Below are 20,499 nucleotides of genomic sequence, written 5' to 3' on the forward strand. Positions count from 1 at the left end.
GGTGCGTGGCTGGGGGGATACAGAGGACACGGACGATACACCTCCCACAGAGGACAGCCTTTCGTCGCCTCTGGGCAGCCTGGCACACATGAGCGATTACATGCTGCAGTGTCTCCACAACGACCGCCGAGTTGCCCACATTCTAACTTGTGCTGATTACTGGGTGGCCAAGCTGCTGGATCCCCGTTACAAGGACAACGTACCGTCCTTAATTCACTCACTGGAGCGCGATCGCAAGATGCGCGAGTACAAGCGCACGCTGGTAGACGCGATGCTGCTGGCATTCCCATCTGACAGCGGGGCCACAGTGGAAGCACAAGGCAGAGGAGGAGGAGGAGGAGGTCGCCAACTCAACCAGGGCACCGCCAGCACCTCAGAAGGCAGGGTTAGCATGGCCGAAATGTGGAAAAGCTTTGTCAGCACGCCACAACAAACAGCAGCACCAGCAGCTCAGATGGAACGTCTTAGCAGGAGGCAGCATTTTACAAACATGGTGGAGCAGTATGTGTGCACACGCCTACATGTAGTGAATGAGGGGTCTGCCCCCTTCAACTTCTGGGTCTCCAAATTGGGCACATGGCCTGAGCTTGCCCTTTACGCCTTGGAGGTGCTGGCGTGCCCTGCAGCCAGTGTATTATCTGAACGGGTATTTAGCACGGCTGGGGGTGTTATAACAGACAAGCGCAGCCGCCTGTCCAGAGACAATGTGGACAAGCTCACGTTCATTAAAATGAACCAGGCATGGATCCCACGGGACTTTTCCGTACCTTGTGCAGAATAGCAATGGATACCGACCTTACCCAGCCATTGTTCCATTTTTGCTCTTTCTCACTCTTTTGGGGTGTACCCTCATTTAAAATTTGTGAAAAGAAGCAGTGTTGGCTACTTCGTCCTCCTCCTCAGGGCCAGATTAACGTAGGGGCTATTGGAGCTGCAGCTCCATGCAGGCCCCTACCTTTTATATAGGCCCCGGGTTGGCCATATTCACTGTGACCGCTCTTCTGTCACTTGTAAACACAGAAGTCTGGCTTCTATGCTCGCTTCCCCAGGCAGCACCCTCAGAACCTCCCCACACAGCGCGAAGGCCGGACAAGGAGGGACAGTTGCCGATGCATGGATGTGTTTATGAATAGGTAAAGAAATCAGGTGCGCTGCCCTAGTGCATATGTGCAACATACAAAATGATGTAAACAAATAAACCAAAAATGCAATAATAATGCAAAAAAATGAAAACGTATGCAAATCGTGTAAAACAAAAAATGTCCAGAAGGTGACTAGTGATACACCAATGTGCAATAAACGTCCATATTATAAGTCCATAAATAAAGTGCAAAAAATGGTGACAAAAACTTCCAGCTTGGGGAAAGGTGAACTGTGATTGGAAGGTGCAAAGTCCCACCACCAGCTTGGCCTCTTACCAGAAGTTAAACGTTAAGGGCATATATGAATATGACCGCTCCAAAGGTCATGCAGCCAGGTAGAAAAGTTCCCAGAAATACAGAAGGCACTCTGACACACTCGTGCTCCCTAGACTCTTACCGGACAAAAGCCAAACAAGAAGCCTGGTTTCAAGTTGCACCCTCTAAAGAGAGGAGGTGCCGCGTCATCACATCTAGACCAGGCAGCGGTCTGCACTGCAGGCGGACCCCGCCACACAGCTCCTCCGTGAGGGAACTCGCTATTATTGTCTTCACAACTGTAAGTGCAACCACTTGTTTTAATAAAAATCTACTGTTGGTAATGCACCATTGCGGTCCCCTCTGTTGTGTCCCCTATTATTGAGGTCGACCAGACTAAGGAGTTACAGCAGCCAATCAGAGTCTAGCCACCTTTGGCAGGATCTTCTTTCGTCAGGCTTTCTGACTGGGTCTGTTCCTCTTGGACACAAGCAACTACATCAGCCATCCTAGAGTCCAGTAACCCCCGGCAGGACCACTCATCACCATAGAACCAGGCTTCTTGTTTGGCTTTTGTCCGGTAAGAGTCTAGGGAGCACGAGTGTGTCAGAGTGCCTTCTGTATTTCTGGGAACTTTTCTACCTGGCTGCATGACCTTTGGAGCGGTCATATTCATATATGCCCTTAACGTTTAACTTCTGGTAAGAGGCCAAGCTGGTGGTGGGACTTTGCACCTTCCAATCACAGTTCACCTTTCCCCAAGCTGGAAGTTTTTGTCACCATTTTTTGCACTTTATTTATGGACTTATAATATGGACGTTTATTGCACATTGGTGTATCACTAGTCACCTTCTGGACATTTTTTGTTTTACACGATTTGCATACGTTTTCATTTTTTTGCATTATTATTGCATTTTTGGTTTATTTGTTTACATCATTTTGTATGTTGCACATATGCACTAGGGCAGCGCACCTGATTTCTTTACCTATTCTACAACATACACTCTAAGGTAGCAGCACACCCTATATTGAATCAGCGCACTTTCCTACCCACCACATGGATGTGTTTATGGGCTTCAGAGACAGCATCCCATGTTGAATTAGGCATGCATGGCTGCACCCTTCCTCCTCTGGGTGCATGCCAAGGCACGGCCCTTAAGGCCCTTCAAAATCCTCAGCACCAAGACCATGATGCTCTTAATCCGGCCCTGGTCCTCCTCCACCGCCGCTTCCACCTACACCGCCCATAGGTGTGCGCAGCCTATTGCATTAGGGTGTGCACCCCAAAGTTGAAATACACATGCATGTGTTTGCCTACATGTACATGGCCCCGATACATTACTCTCCCTGCTGGCAAAGAGAAATAGAGCAGAGCAGGTGCGAGGGAGATCTTTCCCATCTCCTCACTGGCAAACAGAGCGATAATGCTATGTGCCCTAGGTGATTAGGGTGTGCCCAGGTACACCAGGCACACCCTGTGCGCACGCCTATGACACCGCCACATCCACCACCACCTCAACCTCCCTCCTACTCCTTATGGGCCTCGTCCTTCAGAGATGAAGAACATTGTTTTATTTTTCTGTTTTTTTTTTTGTTGTTTTAAGTTATTTCCCTATCCACATTTGTTTGCAGAGCACTTGCCATGCTCTTAACTACGTTTTGCTGCCATTTGCAGCACTCTAGCCCTTTCCATTGGTGTTTTAGAGCCATTTTAGTGCCTTAAAGTTCGGGTCCCCATTGACTTCAATGGGGTTCGGTGTCCGGGAAAAGTTCGGTAAAAGTCCGGGACACGGACCCGGACTTTTTTTTAAAGTTCGGCCGAACCCGTCGAACACGGACATCTAGGTGTCCGCTCAACCCTACTCCTGTCTTCTGACTGCTGCCTGGGGCATCTCTGACCCCCGGGTAAGACCTCATGTCTCCTGGCTGTGGCTCCTCTAACCCATGATTGAGACCTCCTATCTCCTGGCTGCTGGCTTGGGCACCTCTGATCATTGGGTGAAATCTCCTGTCTCTTGACTCCTGGCTGGGGCTCTTCTGACCCCTGGATGAGACCTTCTGCCTCTTGGGTTCTAGCTGGAGCTTCTCTGACCCCTGGGTGGGACCTCCTGTCTCTTGGCTTCTGTATGGGGCTCTCCTGAGCCCTGGGTGATCTTCAGGCTCTATTATATAATGACATGCAGCCCTAGACCATGACACTCCCACCACCATGCTTGACTGTAGGCAAGACACACTTGTCTTTGTACTCCTCACTAGGGATGATCGAACGGTTCTGGTTGACCATCGGTTCGACCCGAACATTGGCTGTTCGAGGTTCGGCCGAATTTAGAACTTTTTGCCCAAAAAGTTCGGAATTCGGCAACCAGAACCGACCAAAATGCAATGGGACAGGAAATGGGCTTTAAAAGCCCATGATTGGACCAGAACCATTAGCAAAAGCCAATTGAGGGGGCAGGAGAATGCTAGGAATGTGATTGGAGTGACTAGGGGGTCCATAGGCCAATCATTAGTGAATACGCCCCCAGTATATAAGATAGCCCCTGCCAAATTCCTAGCATTGTTATACAGGGACATGGAAGAGAGTGGAAGCAGTTTGTGGACTTCTGCTACAAAGTGTCATTTAGCATTTATTAGTGTGAGGAAAGGGATATCTAGTGTAGTTAGGGTGCTCTTTTACACTTTAGTTAGCTTTAATTATTCAGTTTCTGTAGGGAAAGTGTTAAGTGCCAGGGTGACCGTAGTGTAGTGTAGGGTTAACTGACAGTGACTGCTATGGCAGGGTGACCAAACCCTTCCATATCAGGGTGACCGCTATAGAGAAAAGCTAGTTTCTCTGAAGTCACTTTCGCTGCAGTAATATGGCTTCGCCCCCGTCAGCTTGCTTTTTAGCTGCAGGCGTCTATAGGGATTTTTTGAGCACATGTTTGGAGTCAGGCATGACATCTGAACATGTGTATAGGGGGTATATTTACACACCCATGTATGTATATATACACCTGTACATATATAGGTGTGAAAGGAGCAGAAAACACTACTTGCGCTAATGAAATAATTAACACCAATATAGTTACGCTCCTATCACACCTATATATGTCTAAGTGTAAAATACATATAAGTATGTGTGTATATATATACCACTATACACAAGTTCAGATGTTTTGCCTGCCTCCAAAGAACCCAAAAAAATGCCCAAAAAAACGCTAGCGCCAAAAAAAAAAACGCCCAGGTGTGTTGTTGCAGGCATTTTTTGGGGGTTTTTGGAGGCAGGCAAAACATCTGAACTTGTGTATAGTGGTATATATACACACATACTTATATGTATATATACACCTAGACATATATAGGTGTGACAGTAGCAGAAATATATGCTTGCGCTAATGAAATAATTAACACCAATATAGTTACGCTCCTATCACACCTATATATGTCTAAGTGTAAAATACATATAAGTATGTGTGTATATATACCACTATACACAAGTTCAGATGTTTCGCCTGCCTCCAAAAACCCCAAAAAAATGCCTGCAACAACACACCTGGGCGTTTTTTTTTGGCGCTAGCGTTTTTTTGGGCATTTTTTTGGGTTCTTTGGAGGCAGGCAAAACATCTGAACTTGTGTATAGTGGTATATATACACACATACTTATATGTATTTTACACTTAGACATATATAGGTGTTATAGGAGCGGAGCCATATTCATGTAAATGATTTCATTAGCGCAAGCATATATTTCTGTTACTATCACACTTATATATGTCTAGGTGTATATATACATATAAGTATGTGTGTATATATACCCGTATCCACAAGTTCAGATGTTTTGCCTGCCTGAAAAGACCCCCAAAAATGCCCAAAAAAACGCTTGCTACTAAACCGGCAAGGTGTGAAAAGAGAGAAGCCACTAACCTGTTCTATAAGTGACAAAATACAAACAATCTTTTTTTTATGGTTCTGGACATGCTACAGAGCTTTTTTTTTTTAATTTTATTTATTTATCTTTTTTTTTTTTTTTATTTTTTCAATAATTGGCTCTCTATCAAAAATGACAATTTTTAAGAACTTTTTTGTGTGATTAATAGTCCCTGGGGTATGACCCAGAACCCTAGGCACTTTTTAGAGGCATTTATTGGGTTTTAGGGCTTCAAAATGGTGTTTTTTGATTACCGAAGTTCGGGTCCCATTGATTTCAATGGGGTTCTGAAATCCGGGCAGAACTTTTGTGAGGTTCGGGTTTTCTGGTCGAACCAAACTTTTCAAAAGTTCGATCATCCCTACTCCTCACTTGGTTGCCGCTACACACGCTTGATACCATCTGAACCAAATAAGTTTATCTTGGTCTCATCGGACCACAGGACATGGTTCCAGTAATCCATGTCCTTAGTCTGATTGTCTTTAGCAAACTGTTTGTGGGCTTTCTTGTGTATCATCCTTAGAAGAGGCTTCCTTCTGGGATGTCGGTCATGCAGACCAATATGATGCAGTGTGTGGCGTATGGTCTGAGCACTGACAGGCTGACCCCCCACCCCTTCAACTTCTGCAGTAATGCTGGCAGCACTCATACGTCTATTTCCCAAAGACAACCTCTGGATATGATGCTGAGCACATGCACTCAACCATGGCGAGGTCTCTTCTGAGTGGAACCTGTCCTGTTAAACTGATGTATGGTCTTGGCCAACGTGCTGCAGCTCAGTTTCAGGGTCTTTGCAATCTTCTTATAGTGTAGGCCATCTTTATGTAGAGCAACAATTCTTTTTTTCTGAATCCTCAGATAGTTATTTGCCGTAAGGTGCCATGTTGAACTTCCAGTGATCAGAAAGAGAGAGTGAGAGCGATAACACCAAATTTAACACTCCTGCTCTCCATTCACACCTGAGACCTTGTAACACTTAGGAGTCACATGACACCGGGAAGGGAAAATGGCTAATTGGGCCCAATTTGGAAATTTTTACTTAAGGGTGTACTCATGTTTGTTGCCAGTGGTTTAGACATTAATGGCTGTGTGTTGAGTTATTTTGAGGGGACAGAAAATTGACACTGTTATACAAGCTGTACACTCACTACTTTACATTGTAGTGAAGTGTCATTTCTTCAGTGTTGTCACATGATAAGATAAAATAAAAAGTTTACAAAAATTTGAGGGGTGTATTCACTTTTGTGAGTTACTGTATAAGGGTATTGAAAGTGTTGGGAGGGGTTGGCTGCCTGTATCTTCATAGTTCCATAGAACTACCTATATGGGGAAATTTCTCTTGGGGCTATATGGGTGGATGAACTATACCTAGTGCTAATCGGGTACTATTATACAGGATGGATGGTGAGTGTGGATGGCTGTTTCGGTTCATATGATAGATTGGTGGGGTGATATCGCTGTGGGCTGTGTTGGTCTGTATGTAGGGAGATGTGGAATGGAGATGTTTGGGGTGGTGAGGTGTGGCAGTATTGTGAATGTTGGAAAATATATGTGGGGGATCCAGGGGAGATGTGGATGGATTGGAATTGGCTTTGGCCATGTTTGTATGTTGGTATGGATGATTATGGGTACAGGTGTGAAGGTGTTTGGGTTGTATTTTGTTTTGGATGTGGTTGGATGTAGGTCGTGGCCATATATGTATAGGTGTTATGTTTATATGCGCATCTTTTTTATTAGGTAGATCTGGGTAATTAGCGACCCATTTACATAGGGAGTTGTTCACTTAAAGGTCAACACAGAGGACAAGGGGGCAATCTTCACGTCTAGAGGAAAACAGATTTCGTCTCCAAATACAGGAAGGTTTCTTTACCGTAAGAGCTGTGAAAATGTGGAATAGACTCCCTCCAGAGGTGGTTCTGGCTAGCTCACTAGATTGCTTTAAAAAAGGCCTGGATTCTTTCCTAGGTGTACATAATATAAATGGGTACTACAATTTTTTTTTTAGGTAAAGTTGATCCAAGGGAATATCCGATTGCCTCTCGGGGGATCAGGAAGGAATTTTTTCCCCTGCTGTAGCAAATTGATCATGCTTTGCTGGGGTTTTTTTTTCGCCTTCCTCTGGATCAACTGTGGGTATAGGATTGTGTATATGGGATTGTATTGTTGGGTTTATGTAACATAGATTTATACCCACTAAGTGAGGTATCTTTTTATTCCAGTCATTGGGCAATAATTTGGTCTGCCAGATTGTCATATATATGGTCCAATGTCCATCAGACCGGGCCCTGAAATATCGACCAGAGGCCAAATGGTAATTTTATGACCTGGGTTCTACCATATGCATCTAGAGGTTTTAACAGTTATATTGTGGCAAAATTGGTGAGCACAGTTATTCACTTATCTATGGAAAGTGAAGTGTTTATTCTTAATTAACTTTGGATGTATAATATTGTTTTTCTTTTCTCAATTTTCATAAGAATGTAGATAAACATTAAAGTTCCCTGAAGAAGCAGAAAAAGTGTTCTGCGAAACAAGTTGGACCTTACTGTACTTATGATTGAACTGAAAAATTGTAATAGTTGAAGCCATTATGCTATTGTTATGTACACGTTTTTTATGTCTAAATTTGAGAACTTTTAATCATGTTTATACAATAAAATTAGTTTTTTATGATATATACCTGAATGTGCTCAGCTCAGCGACATCACCATTTACTATAAAGTCCTGTTCCTTTTGGTAGGGGTACTTCCTTTCCCCTCCTCTTTTATGCAATGAATCTCCAAATATGGAAAGGTTTCTTCACAGTAAGAGCTGTGAAAATGTGGAATAGACTCCCTCAAGAGCTGGTTCTGGTTAGCTCAGTTGATTGCTTTAAAAAAAGGTCTGGATTATTTTCTAAATGTACATATAATACCAGGATACTAACATTTATAGGTAAAGTTGATCCAGGAAATATCTGATTGCCTCTTGGGTGATCAGGAAGGAATTTGTTCCCCAATTGGAGAAAATTGGATCATGCTTTTCTGTTTTTTTTTTTTTTTTTGCCTTCCTCTGGATCAACTGTATGTATAGGATTATATAAATGATTGTAAAAATATGTTTTCACTTTTCCTTTTATTGTTTGAACTAGATGGACTTGTGTCTTTTTTTCAACCAAATTAACTATGTAACTATGTAGTGTGGGACTACATACACTTTTATTTGTGAGCTCTGTTTTCTCTGAGTACCGAGAACAAGCTTAGTAATCCTCTGTTTCCCCAGTTGCCTTTGTCCTTTGGAAAAGAAGGTGACCATCACAGTAAGGGGAGATAAGGGGGCCCTGATGTGGATAGTGGAGTGGGATATGTGCAGTCATATTATGAATAAGGCCATTTTGTGGAACTTCACAGAAAAGCTAGGATATGAGGGTAATTTTTACTTTATGCTGGGACCCTGCAATGGTTTTATGAACATTGGTTACTTTTTGTGATTTTAACTATAGAGACCTAAATTGGTGGTGCTTTCCTTCAATCTCTCCCCCTCCTCCATCCCCTTCTCATTTAAGAATTCTGGGTGTGGTCTTAGTAATTTTATTTTAGGAGGTTGGAGGTTGAGGGTGCACTAGTCACTGCTCTGAGGAAGGGGACCAGCTCCTCGAAACGCTTAAGCTGGCATTGTCACCCGCATGTTCATGAGATTAGACATGGGACTTCTGTACTATTTGTTCTACAGTATATGCAATTATTCTATTTGGCTTGTGAGTGTATTATGTTTACTGATACCCTAAAATAAAGTGGTAAAGATAATAGGCATTTGTGCCTTCCTTTTCTCTTGTTTTTGTGCAGCATTGGATTTCCCTGATCCGAGGAGGGCAGAATTGCTTGTCTCTTCCAGTCTGGGTTGCTCAGTTGTTCTGTTACTGATGTTCTTTATAGCAGGTGTCTCCATGATTTCTGATGACTGAAGTACTCGTTTCTCTTTGTTGTAGTTGCTGTTCTTCATAGACACAAAACCCATAATGTGTTTTTACAAGAAATGCATTTCAGGTCTGACAAAAAAAAACAAATTATATAACAATCGTTTTCCAACGGTGTACCATAGTACATCTCATCTCTTCTTAATAAAAAGGCATCAGCATACTGTTTTCCAAATCTATCTATTTGTAATTCCTCGCTTTCACGCTGGAAAATGTATATTTTCCCTAATTCTAACCAAATCTCCTATCCTAATTCCATCCTCTCTAGACTGGAGAAATTCACAAATTTAAAAGTTGTTTTAGACCGGTCCAAAGACTCCTTTAGGTGGTTTTTCACAATTATCCACTGCTGCACACAAATGTTGTAAGAAAACTCTGCACACACACCATCTTAAGGACATTTGGAGAATATTGCACCCCGATAACAGAGGCTATTCATTTAATTCTGATGTTCATGGATCCAATATTAGGATCGACTTCTTTCTGCTGCAACACCTCTCTTTAATTATGGTGGTTAAAGTGAGGATTGGCCATCTCGCTTTTATGGATTATGCCCTGGTTTTTGTAGACCTGCATCCATCCCTGTTACCGTCTAACTAGAGATCTTGGTACCTCAATGAGACGCTAATTCAAGACCTCAAGGTCTATGCAGATCTAGTCAAGGAATTGTTGACCTTTTTTTTAACCACTTGCCGACTGCCAGCAGTTCATATACTGCGGCAGGTCAGCTCTGTCCCATAAAATGACGTAACTGTATGTCGCTTCGCCGGACCGCTAGTAGGGGCGCATGCTCGCATGTGTGTATTGGCCACAGGGGGAACCAATCAGCAGGTCCAGCAGCCCTGATTGCCTCTGAGCCCCCCTGATCCCTCCGCGTGGAGACAGAATGGCGGTCTGCCGTTGTAAACACGGCAGACCCCTGCTCTGTCAATAACGAACACAGGTCTCTGTGTTCATTCAGTGAATACAACCCTCACACAGTAAGAACCCCCCCTTAGGGACACATTTAACCCTTTGATCACCCCTGGTGTTAACCCGTTACCTGCCAGTGTCATTAGTACAGTAACGTGCATATTTTTAGCACTGATTACTGTAGTAATTCCACTGCCCCCCCCAAAAGTGTCAAAAATGTCAGCTAGGTGTCTAATCTGTCTGCAGCAATGTCCAAGTGCCGCTAAAGATGGCTAATCGCAACCACTAATAAAGTATACTAGTAAAAAAAATTGAAATTAAAAAATAAAAATGACATAAATCTTTCCCCTAGTTTGTAGACGTGATAACTTTCGCGCAAATCAATCAATATACACTTATTGGGATTTTTTTACCAAAAATATGTAGCAGAATACATATAGCCTTAAAATGATAAAAAGATTTGATTTTAATTTTTTTTTGTATTGGAAATGTTATATAACAGAAAGTAAAAAATATAGTTTTTTTTTTTTTCATAATTGTCGCTCTTTTTATGTTTATAGCGCAAAAAAAAAAAAAAAATTGCAGAGGTGATCAAATACCATCAAAAGAAAGCTCTATTTGTGGGGAAAAAAGGACATCAATTTTATTTGGGTACAGCATTGCATAACCGCGCAATTTTCAGTTAAAGTAATGCAGTGCCGTATCGGAAAAAATTGCCTGGCCATTAAGGGTGTAAAACCTTCCGGTCCAGAAGTGGTTAACTAAATAATTCAGTTTCGAATCCACTTACTTTTTCTCTCGCTTTGCCATAGCCGCCATTACTGGCAATTCCCTTTACTCAAAATGTTTGCTGCCCAAAAGGAAGAGGTAGAGGTTCTGCACACACAGATAGTACAGGGAGAACAAGTTCTGTAGGACAAAGCAGTGGTCAGGCCACACCATCTAGAGGCAGGACACTTCTGCCCATGGTGGAGATAGTTGAGTAGCTGACAAAGCCTTCCTCTTCTTCCTCTTCCTGGACACAGAGCAACCAGTTGTCTGCGAATGCTGCTAATGCACCTTCCTCTTCCTCCCCCTCCTCTTCTGCTAATCCTGCTATAATCCACAAACTGAATGAAGGAATTGATAGAATTAGTTCACCACCAGTGACTTGCTGCAGGAGGATGATTATAATAAGCAATAATAATTTTTTCCAGATGTAAAGGTTGAGGAAGAGAACACCAGTACCATAGAGAAAGGGGACATCAGGCAGGGAGCAGCAATAGTGATATTCCTGCAGCTGCAGCTCATTGTTAAGTGGGCTCAGGCAATGTGGATGAGGATAATGATGTCGCAGACCATACGTCGGTGCCACTGACTGGAAAAAGCGAAAGTGAAGGAGCGGCAGAACATCAGTAAGGAATGATTTAATTCAGGGGAAGAAGCACAGAATGATGGAGATCAGTAGTTATTTTCCAACAGGTAGCACTGTCTCAAAGATATAGCCTACTGCTATACCCAGTGATGGTTCACAGAGCTTTGCAATGTGGGCTTTTTTTAACATATGTGCAGACACCTCTTCCTGCATCATAACAGCTAAACTTCCATCCATCTATTTGGGTATCACATGCATGAGGAGACACTTGAATCTGCACCATGAAGCTTGGTGGGAGCAGCACACCAATGATGCCAGTCAGCAGCAAAAAGCCAACACTCCTCCTCCTCGTGCCCCATGGTCCACCTCTCCCCTCTCCACAAGATTCTCCAGCTGCATCTGCTGCAACAGTCTCTCTGAAACAGGGGTTTCAGTAACTTTTGTTGTGCCACATCAAGCAGGAAAGAGGGTCACAGGACAACACTGAAAAGGGTCAAGAGAGTTATTGAACTTTATCAAAAGTCCATCAGGTAAAGATTTATTGAGATGTCACAAAGTCAGACAATGGTAAAGTACAGACATATATAGTTCACGTCAGAAAACATTCCAACTTGATAGTACTAAAACAAAATTCTCAAAAAAATATAGCATTCTCTATTATGGGCCAGGGCAGCCACCCATGCACAAACCAAACACCAGGGCCATCTTAGATAAACAGATATACATGTTTGAATATTTTGAAGATCAAGAGCACAAATGTTTCTATAGTAAAAATAACCAAATGCATTATAATTTATTTCACAGCAATAGCCTGTCCATCACTAAGTCTGCTGGGGCCAAACCAGGAAAAGCCAACCAGCATCCCCACACCTTCTCAAAATTGGAAGAGCTACCTCTATGCTGATAAATCAATTCTTCTAATCGCAGCATCGAGCCCATTTGTACCAGCCACATCTGTGATTTAGGAGGAGACTGAGAGATCCAGTGTAATAAAATGAGCCTACAATCCTGAAATAGGGCCCTAGAGGCTGCATCTTTGGCATACTTATCTGGGAACATATACTATCCAGGATATCAAGAATACATTGTCTGGGATCTAAAGTAATGGAAACATGCAGGGCAGTATTCACCGTTGCAACAAGAGTCTTTCAGTAGCGATGAAGCTTCAGACATCTCCATATCACATGTATTAGATCCCCTGCATCTCTATTACATCTAGAACATAGAGGGGCAGGGCGAAGGTCAATAGAATGCAGTCTAAGTGGGGTGCAATGGACTCTCAATAAAATGTATAGACGTTGAGGGAACATAGCCTCACAGCCTCCAGGGCCTCTTCCTATTGTTCACCCAAAATATCACTTCATCCCTTCCCAACCTCTCACATGCTGAGTTGGGATACAAGTTCATTTTTTTATATTGGCACAGCTGTGTGGGGCTTCTCCCACACAACATGTCATTCATTCACAGAGATCAATGAGTACACCTCTTTTTTCATAAGTTTTGCAGGATTGGTAACGGGAGAGGGAAGAGAACATTTTTAAACTAGTTAGCATTAGTCTGGAATTCTATTTTAATGAATAAGGTCTGAAAACTTCTGTTCTGGAAAAGATGCACTGGTACTGATGCATTATATGTAAGATGTAAGTGATGGTTTTAGGCATTTATAATAGGGGTTTTACCAGATTTTTCCCAGCAGCAGGTTCTTTTAAGTGCAGTACCTTTAGCTTCTGTCTGAACTAATACATGAAATCAGATGCTATGAGTGGTAGTTACATGGCAGGAGACTGGAGCATGTTCCAAAGTGTCCGGGCTTAGTGACACCACCGATAGAAATGACAGCTTTATATTCTCTGCATCCTAAGCATGAAGTCTTTAGGGCGTTGTCTCTTGATGTAAGTGCACTGATACCATCCTGTGTCTTGGAATAAAAAATGTAATGCTTATTGGTTTGCTTTTTAGATGTATTAGATTTGGCAGACAGTAAGCAGAAAGCTTTGGCAGTAAAAGAGTCTTCCAGTAATAAACACATGAATCATGTTGTGATGAATCATAATGAATTGTAGCAAGCAGGAGGCAGCTGGTGCCACTGTGTCTGCACCCATATTCATTAAGCAGAGTGCTGGAGGTAGTAAAGAAAGGTTAGTGGAGCAAATGAGTGTTCCTATAATTCAGTGTAATCATTTACATACCATTTTAACAGCTTTGCTAATGTTATATTTTAGATTTTGTTTCGGTCATGTTGTTCTTCTGAAGGTATAATTGAGAATAAGTATAATATTTTTAAATTGTAGTATTGCTGGCAGTATCATACTGCAAAGCCATCATGATGGGAGGCTATGTGCACTGCCCATTTTCAAGTGTCTGTCACAAAAGATTGCAGCTTTTGTATTGTGATAATAACATGTTAGATGTAATTAATTCCAGCACTGTCAGTTACATTATGAATATACACAAGGAAAAGTGACAAGCCTTTCTATTGCCTCAAAAATCTAACACACGCGTGTCTTTTTCAGGCAAGAACACCTTATATTTTCAACAAGTTGAAAAATTATATATAGTGTGTATATATATATATATATATATATATATATATATATACACACACACACACACATATATATATAAATATATCTATATATATATATATATATATATATATATATATATATATATATATATATATATATACACGTATATTATATATATATACATATATATATAGTGACAGTGCTAGGCCCTGCCACAGCGTGATTATAGGAAAAAGGCACAAATGATTCATATTAAGGCAGAGTGCAAGGCTCCAGAACTTGGATTTTGAACAGAGAAGATGGGCTTGTCAGTATTCTCCGGGTTTTGTAATCCTGGATCAGGCCCTGGAGCTTAAAGACTTCAAATTGTCTTGGGGTTGGACAGACCCCTAAATCCTCTCCTGGGGTCTTACTGGAGACCTGCAGACCATATGAATGCACAGGTGTGCAGATTAATTATAAGCCAGGCATGATCATAGCTCAGGGCTTCCTTTTTAAAACAAAGCCCTGTCAGGAGAGAACTGTGTTCTCCAGCCTGGAGGAATGTGTGTTCCTGCCAGGAGACTGCATCCCATGTTGGAAGGATTCGTTGCCCACAGGACTTCGAGAATCAGGACAGCTGCGCAAATCTGTTGAGAATGTGAAAGATGAGGCAGATAGCGAGTCCTGGAAATGCAGGGAGTCCTCGAGTCTCAGGAGGAGTGTGAAAACCCAGAATGCCTGGACACACCATATTGAAAAGCCAGGGAGTGGGCCCCTGTAGCACTGAGTGAGCTAAGAGGAGTTGGGTGAGAACAGGCCTAAGAGACCAAAGTAATGAGAGCAGTGGACAAGCGAAGCCTGGTCGTTTAATATTTTCTGTTGACTATTTTGTTGTTGGAAAAACTTTATGTTGGACTTTTTGTTTGAACAAATTACTTCTGGGGACCCACACTTCTAAAGTGAGGGGGCTGGCACATAACAAAGCCCCTATTATTGACTCTTCTAAGCCAGCAGATCTAAGTTCAAAGTCCAGGCCAGAAAAATTAAATATACATTTATTGGGACCATGAACATCAAACACACAGGTTTTATCTTAAACCCATATTAGACACAACTGGGTATGATTACCTCATCCCTACTACTCCAGTAGAAAGCTAGATATGAATACTATAAAAAAAAAAACAATCAAGTGTTTCACCATGTAATATAGTATATGCTGGCCACGGAATCTCACTCCAAATGTATCCTATTCAGAAATGCAAGGAATAACAATTGTCCAGTCAAAAATAAATATGAATAACACAGATCACAATTGTTGTCCCTGCTGAAATTTTTAGTAATTAGCATCCTTTAAAAGCAACAGTATATGTTCTCATTGCCAAAAATTCTTGCATAAAAGGCAGAACTGCACCCGCATCTATTTTATTGAAGAACTATCATGTTTTTTTTTCTACTAGAGACAAGTGACAGCTTGAAACAGAAATCAGATTATATTAATATAGAACATCTGTTCCTCTAATCCTTTTCATTCAATTAACTAACTAATATAGTATGTAAAATTTAACTGAAAACACTTCTGAAAACAGAATCCTTGTATTACCTTTTTTTTCTAATAAGGCTTTTTAGGATACATTGGAGAGAAATCTGTACTATTCCCTACAAAGATTTGCTTACTTCTGTCTGTCACAAACCATCTTTGTAGGGAGTAGTGCAGATTTGAATGTGAAAGAGTAAAGAGTAGAAATCACCTAATGTATTCCTAATGTAGATAGAATGTGATGGGGAAAAAGACGACTAAAGGCCTTACAAAGGAAGTTAGGTCGGAGTAATGCAAGCAAAATATGAGATTGACCCTAATTTTATTACCAAAATGCATCAAATAAATTAGTATTGTTTTTTTACAGTTCCTACATACGGCTTGTGCTATTGCACTAAGGCATACTAGAGGACCTGCTAGAACTAGAAAATGCATTTAAACAAGACTTGTCAAGGACCTTGAAAACCTAGTAGACCGTGCACTAAGACAAAAGTGTTTCATCCTCAGCCTGAGCTGCAGAGAGGTGGTTTAAAAAGATAAAATACAGCATGCAGCAGGTTAGGTTTATGGACTTCAGCCCTAGGTGGAGTAGAGTATGCAAAATATGGCCCTCTTTTACATACACTTACCAACACTGTGGTCCCAAATCCTGGAGCACTGTTAACCCCACCCAAATCACAGCCACTTTATGGGTCTGTCCTACCCACACTCCACTTCCTAATCCCTTTTTGAGCTAGTGCAGGACAGAGGGCAAGCTGTGGGACTATCATGACAAATTTAGGCGTTGACATGTAAGTATACATTGAGCACAGGTACTATATATGTACTCCGTGATGTTAACATTTAAATGTCTTCTTTAGGCTTTAGGCACAAATACTTCTAGGCATTATACTGTATATCTTGCAAGGCTGAGTTTCAGCCACAATGTACTATATATATATATAAGGAATTGTAAATCCTATAGAGCAAGGTAGTATCACTGATGTTACAAATGGGTGTAATAACAAATAAACCATTTGGGCATCCCTTGCTCCCTTGGGGAAGAATCACTAACCTCTAAATAGAGTGTATACTATCCTGTAATTAGGGAGGCAGCCTGTGATCTTCCGTTTGTGTATTGATGTAATCAGAAGCTTCCTCACACACAGTAATAGTGAAAAGAGGCTCTAACATCCTATAGTGGAAGGTGAACTATAGTTTAGGACAGTGTTTCTCAACCCTTTTTCAGTCAAGGCACCCTTTTGAAAGTATATTCAGTCTTGAGGTTCCCCAGTCTAAGGCTAGGTTCACAATAATGTAGGGGGTTTCAGGAATTAGAGCTGTTCACGGACCCACAATCATCTGCAGCTAAAACACGCTGCTCTTTACAGGTGCATGGGGCTTCCATTTATTCTCAATGGCAACCCTACACATCTAAAAATGCAGCACCTTTGCAGATGTGGGTACCGCTGGGAAATTGCATGGTGCAAAAGAACCTTTTTCCTGTATGAAATGCAGGCACAGCAGCCCATACATATGAATGATCTGTCGTGCCCGAGCAAAGGCAGCTCATTCACACAGGATATTAGGAGATGGTAAAACAATGCGGTTGAGCCACCCAACTACTTTCCCTTTACCTGCACAGGCAGCAGCCAGAGTTGTACACATGTTGTAGCCATGATGCTTTGTGGCTATGGCAGGAATTTTACCCCTTGTTGTGTTCAACTGGAAATACTAATAAATGGGGCCGTGCTGCAACCACATGCACTGAGAAGTTGCACCACAGTGGTGCTGTATTTAGGCATTTAAAACAGGTGGTGAGGAGGCGACATATTGCCTCCTTGCCATCTGTCAAATGCCCCCTTAATGACCAGGCCATTTTTTCTGATTCATGTGGTGTGGGGTGCGCTAAACAACAAATAAATAATGAATATATAACATATATCTATATGTGAACCAAATCAACAATAATAAGCATATAACATATATCAATCCGTGACGCCAATTAATAATACAAATCAATACTGAGACATAGAAGTCCTATGGGAAGAAACCGGTCAGATTAGGAGGCGCACACGTCACACACAACTTGCGGTCCGTGCTGCAGCCGGCCGCAAGCCTTTGCAGGAATTCGTATGCCTATGTTTATGCTGAATACAAGACATCTAATTGTAAGTGCATTATCAACTGTTTTTGAATAAATCTCAAGGGTAATAAACTATTAGTCCTCCTTTTTCCTTTAATACATGGTGGTTCTGTGAGCTTGTGAAGGAGGCTGTTTCTTGCTGGTACTCGTTGCCATCTAGTGGAGAAAGAAAGGTAGAGCGGTTCTACATCCCACTACAGGATTTTAAAGAGGAAGCAAGGCAGTGGTTTCACTGAACCAGTGTATACCTATTACCATCTGGTAAGAGGCTAATTCTTGGTGATTTACACGTGGTATTTGTTCACAAGGAGATTGGATATTTTTTCAGCACAAGAAAATATATTTGCACCTTATTTATTTCCGTTTGGTAAGGATGAATTTCACTCGGTGGTGGATACACGTACTATTTGGATAGAATACAGTTTTACTCACCTGCACATTATTTATGGACACTTATGAACTTTTATGTTTATGCACCAATTGATTTGTATTATTAATTGGCGTCACGGATTGATATATGTTATATGCTTATTATTGTTGATTTGGTTCACATATAGATATATGTTATATATTCATTATTTATTTGTTGTTTAGCGCACCCCACACCACATATACATTTATTTATATTCAAAAGCACTGAATACCGGGAGCAGCTTCAACACACTATCAGCGCACCCATCCCCCCTTACAACATTTTTTCTGATTCGGCACTGGCTACTTTAGCGGAAAATTGCGTGACGCTGTATCAAAAAAAAATGGGTGTCCTTTTTTTCCCATAAATAGAGCTTTCTTTTGGTGATATTTGATCACCTGTGCGTTTTTTATTTTTTGCGCTATAAACCAAAAAAAGAGTGACATTTCTGAAAAAAAAAATATATTTTTCACATTCTGCTATATAACATTCCCAAAAATATTTAAAAAAATCAAACTTTATGACAGTTCTGGGACTGGCAGAGCTGCGAACTGTGAACAGACAGGCAGGGAGAGCAAACAGCAGCATCCTGGTTGAGAAAGCCTGACATACAGTATACATATAGTCATGTGAAACAACATTTAGATAGTAATGAAAACCACATACAAAATCTCACTAATTGCAGACATGAATTAATATCAATCACCATGCCTGCAATTATTGAGATTAAACCAACTGTGCTAAAAATGACTGCCATAGAAACAAATGTTGTACCTTCCAATGCACACAGAAGCTCATATGCAGCCAGCTGCAAAGCCTCCTCACAGTATCTATTTTTTTCATAGCCTCTCACACACCTTCATGGGCCTTCCCAGCTTCACCGACAGAAGGGTGGGAAGCATCCCAGAAAGCTTTTCGGGAACCCGACTGGACGTTAGCAACCGATGGTGTCCCTGGTTGGCAGGGTGGACGGCCCCCACAGCTTTCTGAGTGCCTGTGGCAGCTACATGCATGTTTTAGACAGCAGACCAGCACTGCTGTAATAAAAAAAAAAGGCTTAATTTGTGGCCAGACTAATTTTTTTACCAGATGCTTGCTTAGTTGGGGAAATTTTTGGTCATTTTGTCGTGGCACCCCAGTTCAGAAATGCTGATCTAGAACACTAATATAGTACAAATGGCATGCCTGCTGTACTGCGTGATGGACTTAAACGGTGGAAAGGATATTTTTGTATCTGGAACCTATGAGTGGTAATCTAAAGAACCATAAGTGTGAGGATTACGTTTGGGAGTTTTAAAACTAGGACATTTGAAATACAGTCAAGATGTAGATTTGGAGACAGCTTCATCCTCCTGTGTGTGAGCTTAATATGTTAACTATAAGCATTGTTTCTTTTATGTTCCAGTCCTAGCTGTAGGATTCAAGTATTTAAAGTGTATCAAACCCCTCTTGACAATGTTTGTACATTAGGAAAAAAAAGAGCTTTCGAACTGCATAGAAAAAGTGCTAAGGGAACATCTTAGACGTGCGTCACTTGGTTTCTAAGCAGTAGACTTCAAAGGTGCAGCTTTTTCTCAGCATCAAACAGTAACTCTTGCAAAGCTTAAATTTGTGCCATGTCCTATGTGGTTTATAATAACAGGATACAGATTTACGTTTGAAAACACTGATGTAAAGTACATCACATCAGTTATATACTGTATTCTCATAAACTCTCTAGTACTCTGTTAATGCATGCCAGTATGTTCTGTATCCAGGAGACTGTCTCATTCAGTTAGTTGTATAAGGTAAATTGAAGTATTCCACAAACATTTAAAAAATGTGTACAAAAAATGTATAAAAATTTAATTTTTAATGTATTTTAATTTGCCAGTTTCTGTGGATCAGTTACACCACTCCGGACCCCACACCTTCCTTTTATACAGGCTTGGACACTGCTGACTTCTAGGTCAGGTAAGCTAGAGAAATGTCTGAATCATTCCCCAAAGTTTTATCAAACTGATGTGAGACAGTCCAGGATACTGAAAAAGGTGGGCTTTATCCTTATCTGTCTACCAATCTATCTGTCTATTTAGATTTTGCCATTGGTGCTAATCGCTAAGTATTGTTAGCTTAAAGTGGAACTATAGGAAAAACTTTTTATTTTGGATAGACTAAGAGGGGTCTATAACCCATGTCATTTTTTTTTTCGCCATCAGTGTCCCATTGCAGAGATTTCTCTTTACTTCCTGTCCCATAGCCAAACAGGAAGTGAGAGAAAATTAAGGGAATTACTTTGGGGACCCCCAGGTCACCAGAATTAGTGTCCCCATTGGAAGATTTCCCCTCCAATACTTTCCTGGGGACAACCCAAAATTTGGGATTTTCTTTTACTTTCAATGATAATG

The 20,499-nt window shown here is 41.4% G+C and overlaps 1 protein-coding gene across 5 annotated transcripts in view; it reads left to right on the top strand.

The window, feature by feature from the left end:
- Window positions 1–20,499, top strand: part of LOC309556114 (poly(rC)-binding protein 3-like) — a 1,192,398-nt gene that overhangs the window by 249,905 nt on the left and 921,994 nt on the right. The window contains exon 3 of one of the 5 annotated variants that reach the window (XM_082258446.1): window positions 19,986–20,065. The exons of the other annotated variants lie outside the window; for them this stretch is intronic. The gene's annotated coding sequence lies outside the window, so the exon portion shown is untranslated. The remainder of the gene's footprint in view (window positions 1–19,985; window positions 20,066–20,499) is intronic. 5 annotated transcript variants of the gene reach the window in all.

The sequence above is a fragment of the Pelophylax lessonae genome (genome assembly GCF_965119305.1).
Source record: "Pelophylax lessonae genome assembly, chromosome: 5".
Classification (NCBI taxonomy): domain Eukaryota; kingdom Metazoa; phylum Chordata; class Amphibia; order Anura; family Ranidae; genus Pelophylax; species Pelophylax lessonae.